This window comes from Geospiza fortis, unplaced genomic scaffold (assembly GCF_000277835.1).
Source record: "Geospiza fortis unplaced genomic scaffold, GeoFor_1.0 scaffold203, whole genome shotgun sequence".
Classification (NCBI taxonomy): Eukaryota; Metazoa; Chordata; class Aves; order Passeriformes; family Thraupidae; genus Geospiza; species Geospiza fortis.
In genome coordinates, this window is record NW_005054385.1 from 2513169 (window position 1) to 2520770 (window position 7602).

The window sequence follows — 7602 nt, forward strand, 5'->3', positions numbered from 1 at the left end:
AAAAAGCGGGCGGCTGGGGCGCCCCCAGCCAGTGCCACCGGCTGCTCAGCGCTGCCTCCTCCAGCAATAAATCACACGGCAACCTGGCTTCTAATTTCTGTCTGCAATATTCAGCCACTTAAAAGGGTCTCCTCAGCCGTCACTTACCCAGGTTACTTCCCTCTACTGCAGTGCTGCTTGCAATTCTGCATGGCAAAGGAACATGGCTGAAGCAAAGGAGCTGACAATGACATAGCCCCAAAAAACTGTTAAGCACCTTTTATTTAGTCTTCTGCTGGTAAAATGAGGGCCTTCTTTCAAGGTTTGTGATTTGTTTGAAATATCTGAACACATCTCTGCTGTCCCACATCTCCAGCTGATTGCCAGTCAGTGCTATTATTAGGAACTGCAGAGGGTCTGAACCCCACCCTGCTGTTGTCTCTGGATCCTGACAAATTATGCTGGCAGCTCAAATTAAAACAGTCTGAGCACTGCCTAAATCAACAGCCTGAGCTGTGTGCTGTCTGGAAGGGGCAGCAACTCACAGATGAGGGCAGGTCTGTCTCCTTCCAAAAAGAGTTCTCCAAACTGCATTGGTTGCTGGCCTTTTTTTGTATGCAGAGAGTATTTGTTTTTACTGGCAAAGAGGAAGAAAGATTTACACGCCTCCAGCATCTAACCTCACTGGAAGTCAGCTAAGTAACAAAAAGCATCTGTGTGTCAAGAACTACACAGGTCTGGTGAGCAATTGCCAATAGGCCATACCCATTTCACCGCCAACCGAATTTTTGGGTGATGTTAACCCTTGCAACCATGTGGCTTTTCCTGATCAGAATTTGCAACCGAAAATGCTTTTCTGCTCTAGGATATTAGGGCCAGAGGCAGGTGTAGCATCCCTTTGGTTCCAAGTCCTGCTTCTGAAAGGCATCTTCAGTCCAACCTCTGCCTCAGCACACACAGGCTCAGCACATACTCCTGTGCCATTTGAGAGAGGGCAAGGTAATAATTAATAATTTACTAGAGGTGCATAGTCCAATACTTTACCAAATACACTTGGCAGATGAACCATCTTGCTAGTGACTGCTTTACAAGAAGGATACGCTTTATTCTGTGCAAGAATAAAACAGTATTTGTGAAGCAGGTAACAGTATTTGTGGAGCAGTTAGATAGATACAAGGAGTGATTCCTGAAAAGAGCAGGACTGCTCAAGGACGGGCTGAATATCGGTGTGGAACTCCTTTCAGGCCTATCCCACCTTCAACCTAGCTATCCAGCTACCCATTACTTTAAGCATGGCATGTAAATCCCACAGTCTGACCTCAGACTAACTGATACCATGGTATAGGAAATCTGTCCTTAAAGTTACACTACAGGCTAGGGCTGTTCAATAGCTTCCAAAAATGTAGATCTTTCACAGCTTTTTTATTTAACCAGAGACTTCAAAAGAACAACAACAAAAATCACAAAACCTTTTCACCCATTTTCAGCTTCTTTTTAAAAATATAATTTGAAAGGCATAAGGTAAAATCCAGTATCTCAAGCTTCTTGTCTGTTCTCAAGAGATGTTGGTGATGTGTTAAGGGCTAGGAATGTGCTGTGGAAACAATTCTAAATTTAAACAGTTGAGTTTAAGTAAGTCTGGAAACCGTCTAGAAATTTCTCAAGAGCAAAGTGGTTTCTGTTTCTCTAATTTTTTACCTAGTTTTCACAGATACTTTGACAGGAATATTTTTTTCTTCATATTTTTGCTTCTCTTGCTGTCATCTAAACATCCCTAAAGCAAAAATACAGATAAAACTTGAGAAGGTAATTTTAGTTTTCTGGTATTTTAGGCATTTTTGCTTGATTTTTGTCTTAGTATGGGCAAAGATTCTAACATTTCACACATGACCTCTAAGTGCTTTATACGTTCCAGAAGTAAAGGCAAGATTCAAATCTTGCTTGCATGTATTTCCCTGTGTAAGGTCTGCCATGAAGCTGACTCATGGTATTGCTGCAGTCCAGGGTAGGGCTGCATGCAGATCTGTGTGCAGGGAAACCTCTCCTCATCCTTTAAAGCAATGCAAATGTAATTTCTCTCCTCTGGCTGATTTGCACTGAGGTTCACAGGAATCACACAGATCCGTGTCATCCGCACAGTATAGATCTAATTTAGATTTAGTTTGTGCTAACCCCTAATTTACTCCTGCTAAACCCACCCCTGGAAATATTTGCAGCAGGATGCAGATTCAACTCTGCCAGGTCTTCCTCACCAGAGTACTCTGAAATTATGGTAAGGTCTCACTAGCCCTCAAGTCTTTTAGCTCAGAATGTAAAAAGAGGAGAGCTACAGAAGACTTTTTTCTGTTTCAGGTAATTAGATGTTGGGACCACTGAGCAATGAGATGGCAGAGGAATGGTTGTGATTAATCAGAGCCATAAATATGATAAGTAAGCTATGATAAATATGACGAGCAAATAAGATAATGAGGGGGAAATGGGAAAGGGAAAAAGGATTAAACTACATAGCAATATTCAAATAAGTTTGAATTCAAGTAAGTATTGCAACAGGGGCTTTCTTTAGTGTCAAAACTTCCAGATTTGGCTAGTCCAGGAATTTGAATTGTTTGAGTACACAGGTTGGCTGCGCTTCATCAGGACATCTAGGCCATGCTTCATAGTGCTTAAAGCAGAACTAGGAGCATGGCAAACAGATAAAAAACTTCTCTGCCAGTAATTTGCAGCTGAAAAAACTTCTAATGAGAAAGTTCTTTATGGATTCTGCTGCCATGAGCTTGCCTGGTTTGTTCTCAAGCCCAAATGCACTCTTCAGCATTCACCACATCCTGGAGAATTGGGCTCTACAGCTTAACAACTCATTACAGGGAGAACTTTTTTTTTTGTGTTTGTTTTGTCCACAACTATTACCTTCCTTAGATACCTACTAATCCTTGTGCCAAAACATGTAAGTAGTATTTACTTATCCTCTCTCTCCACAACACTCATTCCTTTTGCAGATTCTTCTCACTCGCCTATTTTCCAAGGAGAAAAATAACAGCCGACATTTTTTCCATACCTTGCTGCATTTTTGTGTTTCCCTGCAGTCTTTAGGTCTGAAGACAACTGGATTAAGATGGATTTGATTCCATGCTTAACTTAAAGGACAAAAGCATTACTTCCTAAATGAAGGCATTGGAAACTAATGTATTAAACCATCACAGCAATAGCAAGCTGTTGATTAAATCAATTTGCCACATCTTTCTAGGTGATTCTCAACACGTAATTTCTCACATTCTAATTTTCATGACAACGATCTCTGGAAGGACTCACAAAAATTGTAGAGCAGTGTTATAGTAAAATGATCCTGGATATGATGTACTAGTCGCAGATTTTCATTTTGTGGAGTAACAGCTATTGTATTAGTATTCTCAAACACCTATTGAAAAATCAGTGCAGTGCTATACATAAATCTGAAAGCACAAAGCTCCCATTTAGGAGGACTCTTAAAATCTCACCTGGTATAGGTTTAACTGGTATGAAACTAATCTCCTGTGCAGGACAAGGATATCTCTCCTTGTCCCTGCTGAATTACCTCCCACACTATTTCTTGTTCCTTGTCAAAGGCAGTGTTGCTCGGACTGCAGAGCCCTCTTCTGTGGTGCGAGCCCCATACTACCCTAAATCTGTATGCATAAACTCATACTGGCCTCTCTTCATGCCAGCTGTACACAGGTGTGATGTATTTCTTTAAATGGAAGATCCAGTTTACCAAATAATCAACTTCCTCTCTTCATGTAGTATATCCAGCTCCTCTGCCACTTGTTACCTGCACATCAGCAATTTCCATTTACATCAAATTACAACTAGGGAATGCCTTCAAATCTTGAAAGACTGCTTCCTTTAAATTCTCCCCTGCCTTTGCTCTCAAGGAACAGCAGTCTCGCTCACAAATAGCAACTTTTTGAGACCTGTCAGAAAGCCAGTCCTTAATCCATGTAAGGCAGACCTCACTGATACAGGAGGGGGCTATTTTTAAACACCACTGTTCTGCCATAGTATAGGTCAGCCCCCTGATGACATCTAAGTAATGCTGGATTCAGCTCAACAAATTCATCATCTCATAGAAAAAGCAAGAATGGTCTTTCCTGACAGGTGATATCTTTGATGTGGCTAATTGAATGTCAGTGATACTTTAATTGAGTCCCTGCTTCTCTGAGCTGGGCACTTGTAAGTAAGGGATCATCACTGCTAAAGGGATCATCATTGCTTTGTCTGCTAAAGAATCAGTATAGTAGCTCCCCACTTGAATCTGTAGGCTGGACATCTCTTGAACCTGGAAACCTCCTCCAATTCCTTCACTGGTTGTTGCTTTAGTTGACAATTTCTCCTTAGTGCTGCCCCTCAATGATTGTATTTAATTCACCTGATGTATGGATAACACATGTTCACTGTATCATATGTGAATTCATATCCCAGATGCACCAATCAATACCCAAAACCCCACTTTCCAGCTTTGTGATTGCTAGGTAAGAGACAGAAAATACTTAGGTTTTGTAAATGCTTGTCTATATTTAGGTCACTATCATCTGGAGCTCTCTACAGTCATAGAAGAGGGGCCCTATAACAAATCTTGGAGCCATACACGTTATTTATCCAAAATAAGATAAATTAAGTCAGCTCACCTGTCCCCAGGCCACTGAGTCGGGGACTATTTACATTCCCAACTTCTGAGCAACCTGCAGCCAGATATTTTTAAAAGCCACAAAAATGCTTCCTTTTTCACCCAAAATTTTAGCCATCAATCCCCTTCAGGAAACAAGCAGACACAAACACCCAGTGTCTGCTCTATACAGGAGCAAGCCCAGAGAGAAGATGGCTTCCTCTTTTAACCTCTTGTGTGCCTGCTGAAGACATCCTGCTACAGTATTAAGAGTGGGCACCACTCAGCTCCCTTGCTGGTAGGACAGCAGAGGGATGCTGTGGTGATTCAGGCTCAGGCAGATGTTAAGGGCAGTATGTCATGGCAGAAAACTTTACCAGTATCTGTCTGTAGAACACATGACGTCCAAGTTGGAAGATGTGATGTGACCTCTGCTCGAGTAAGGATCAGAAAACCAATCACTCCTAGTCATCACAGAACCTCTCCTGTACACAGAGTTTCTGTTTTCCTCCCAAGCAGGGAGGATTAGGTTGCACTTTTTAGTAGTTGTCTCACGTCTTCCTACTTCTCAAAGCAGATTTGCACAGTGCTCTGAGTCTTGCTATAGTCAGTGTGTGAATTTTAGGGACTTCAGCAAGATCTGAAAGTCACAGCTTAAGCTTTTCAATGACATTAAAACATGCACATTTGAAACTTCTCTGGTTTTAGAATCACAAATTCTATTTTAAAGATGTGTTTAGATAGTTCTTGCCCTGATAAACCATGGCATCCAAGTACAGCTCAATCTTGCATGCATCCCTAACACCACTCTAAGATGAGGCAAAGTCTATTATTCACAGTTTACAGATAGAACATGAATGCACAGAAAGGCTATGTATTTGCTGCAGACAAAACAAGTGGCTAACTCACATACCCTAAGGTTTAGAATAATGTCCTAACAGAAGACTCCTTCTTTTCCTCTTCCTATGACACTTTGCTCTGTGCCAGAGAAGCATATATTAAAAATATGATAAGTCAAGGTGGCAAATTATAAAACCAAATGCTCAAAAACCAGTCAGCTTGCTGGTGTTAAAGTTCATATTTCTGGTTTTGGATTTGTTTTCTTTACATATTCAGTGATGCACACATAGAATTTACTCAGCAAATCTCCCAGCAAACTCATTTACGATGGCAATAGAAGCAAATGTACAGAGAATAAGTGTGTAGAGTATCCAGCGGTGACTGGATTTCTTTCTGTAAGTCTAGCATTCAACCAGTGTGATTGCAGAATGCTGGAGTAAGCTTCTGCTCATCTCAGAGAGATACTGCAGCAGGTTCAAACAGATAAAGCACCAAGGTGAACTGAAATGCCATTTCGTTCTTCTTCTGAGAAAGGCCATACAGCATTTGAGAACTGACTTATTTTAGCCAACCAGTGGCAGGCAGGAAAAGCCTAACTTGTGTCATGTCACTCATTCTGATGAAGCAAAGCTAGACATTAACTTCTCTGCATTCTGACAAACATCTGCAGCAGACCAAGTCCATAGGAGAAAAACCAACTAACAAGCTTATATGGAAAACTTGTTGCTCTGCAGTGTGCTAAGCAAACAAGTTGGTTCATGGACCCACACCAATGCTTAACATAAGGCTGAATATTTTCTATGCTGAAGTAAAATTCTTTCAATCTAATTAACTGCATACATTGCCTACTGTGTTTTATGAATTACCAGAAATAGAAACCAAAAAGGAAATATGTATAGAAAGGTCCAGACTGGTCCACTCTGGAGGTCCAGACTCTCAAGGCCTTCTATTATGGTTTCTATTATGCCTTCTATTAGCATAAACCTACTGTAAAAGCTGCAATTCACCAGGTGGTAATATTAAATCCATAATGGCCTCATTGGTGTGAGATGCAGGGCACTAAGAAGCAGAGGACTTGATCTACTTTGGTGAAAGGTTTCAGGACATCATGTGGAAATGACTGTTGTCTGGTATTCTGTTACATAGCAATTGGAAGAAACAGCAATAATGTAAACTTTTTTTTCATTAATGTGGAGACATAAGTGTTTCAGAGCTATGCACTGCAGCATAGCACAGAGCTATGCAGCTCTGCAGTACAGTTCTGCCATAAAGGAGTCCCAAATCACCGGCCGTGGTGAGATTTGCCTCTGGGGGAACATTCCTAGTGTTTCTACTTCAGATATGGCAATGCCTATGTTGATAGAAAACTGAGAACCAGTTTAAAAAAATTCATCTGCTTTCCACTGCATGAAAATTAAATGGTTATAGCTAATCCCCTTCCCCTAACAAATGATATCATTTGTTCTTTTACAGTTAATATTTTAGAGAGAAAAATCCCTAATCTATTTATTTTAAATATGGTTATTTTAAATTTCCCTTGACCTATCAGCAGAGTAATGGACTTAAGAAAAATATCTTGGAACAGCAGCAGCAGCAGAAGCAGCAGCAGCCATTCCTGTTACACTACAAAGAAATCTGTAACCCGTGCCAGCTACAGAAAAATGAAGCATCTGTTGATCTCTGGGGGAACTGGGGAAGAGAACTCAAATCCATGTGGGCTCTACCATCTTCTGTTTCCCTTCAGACCTCCAGGTGTGTGGTCCCCGGCACGGGCCGTGCCATCCGTCTGGGACTGGCACAGCTGCATCAACATCTCAGCCATGGGGAAGAAGAAGAGCTGGGTGTCACTTGAACAAGAGCAGGCTGTATGGGGCTGTCCGACTGGCAGTGCCCACAGAAACACAGGCCTTTTGACACGATGCCTGTGACATGCTAAAAGATGAGCTGGCAGTTTCTGTATGCCAGGATGATGGTGGATCCTAAACAGCCAGGCCCCTTCCTCACCAGGTGTCACTAGACACGTTCCTCCAAGGTCTGCACCAGCTGAGCTCATGGCTCAATTCAAATACTCTACTAAATGTGAAAACAAAAGTTATAGCTAAAATGGGGCTCAATCCTGCCTATATTTTACTCCTGGCATAATA

The 7602-nt window shown here is 41.4% G+C and overlaps 1 long non-coding RNA gene across 1 annotated transcript in view; it reads right to left on the reverse strand.

The window, feature by feature from the left end:
• LOC115948366 overlaps positions 1 to 7602 on the reverse strand; it is a 59865-nt gene that overhangs the window by 51413 nt on the left and 850 nt on the right. The window lies entirely within an intron of this gene.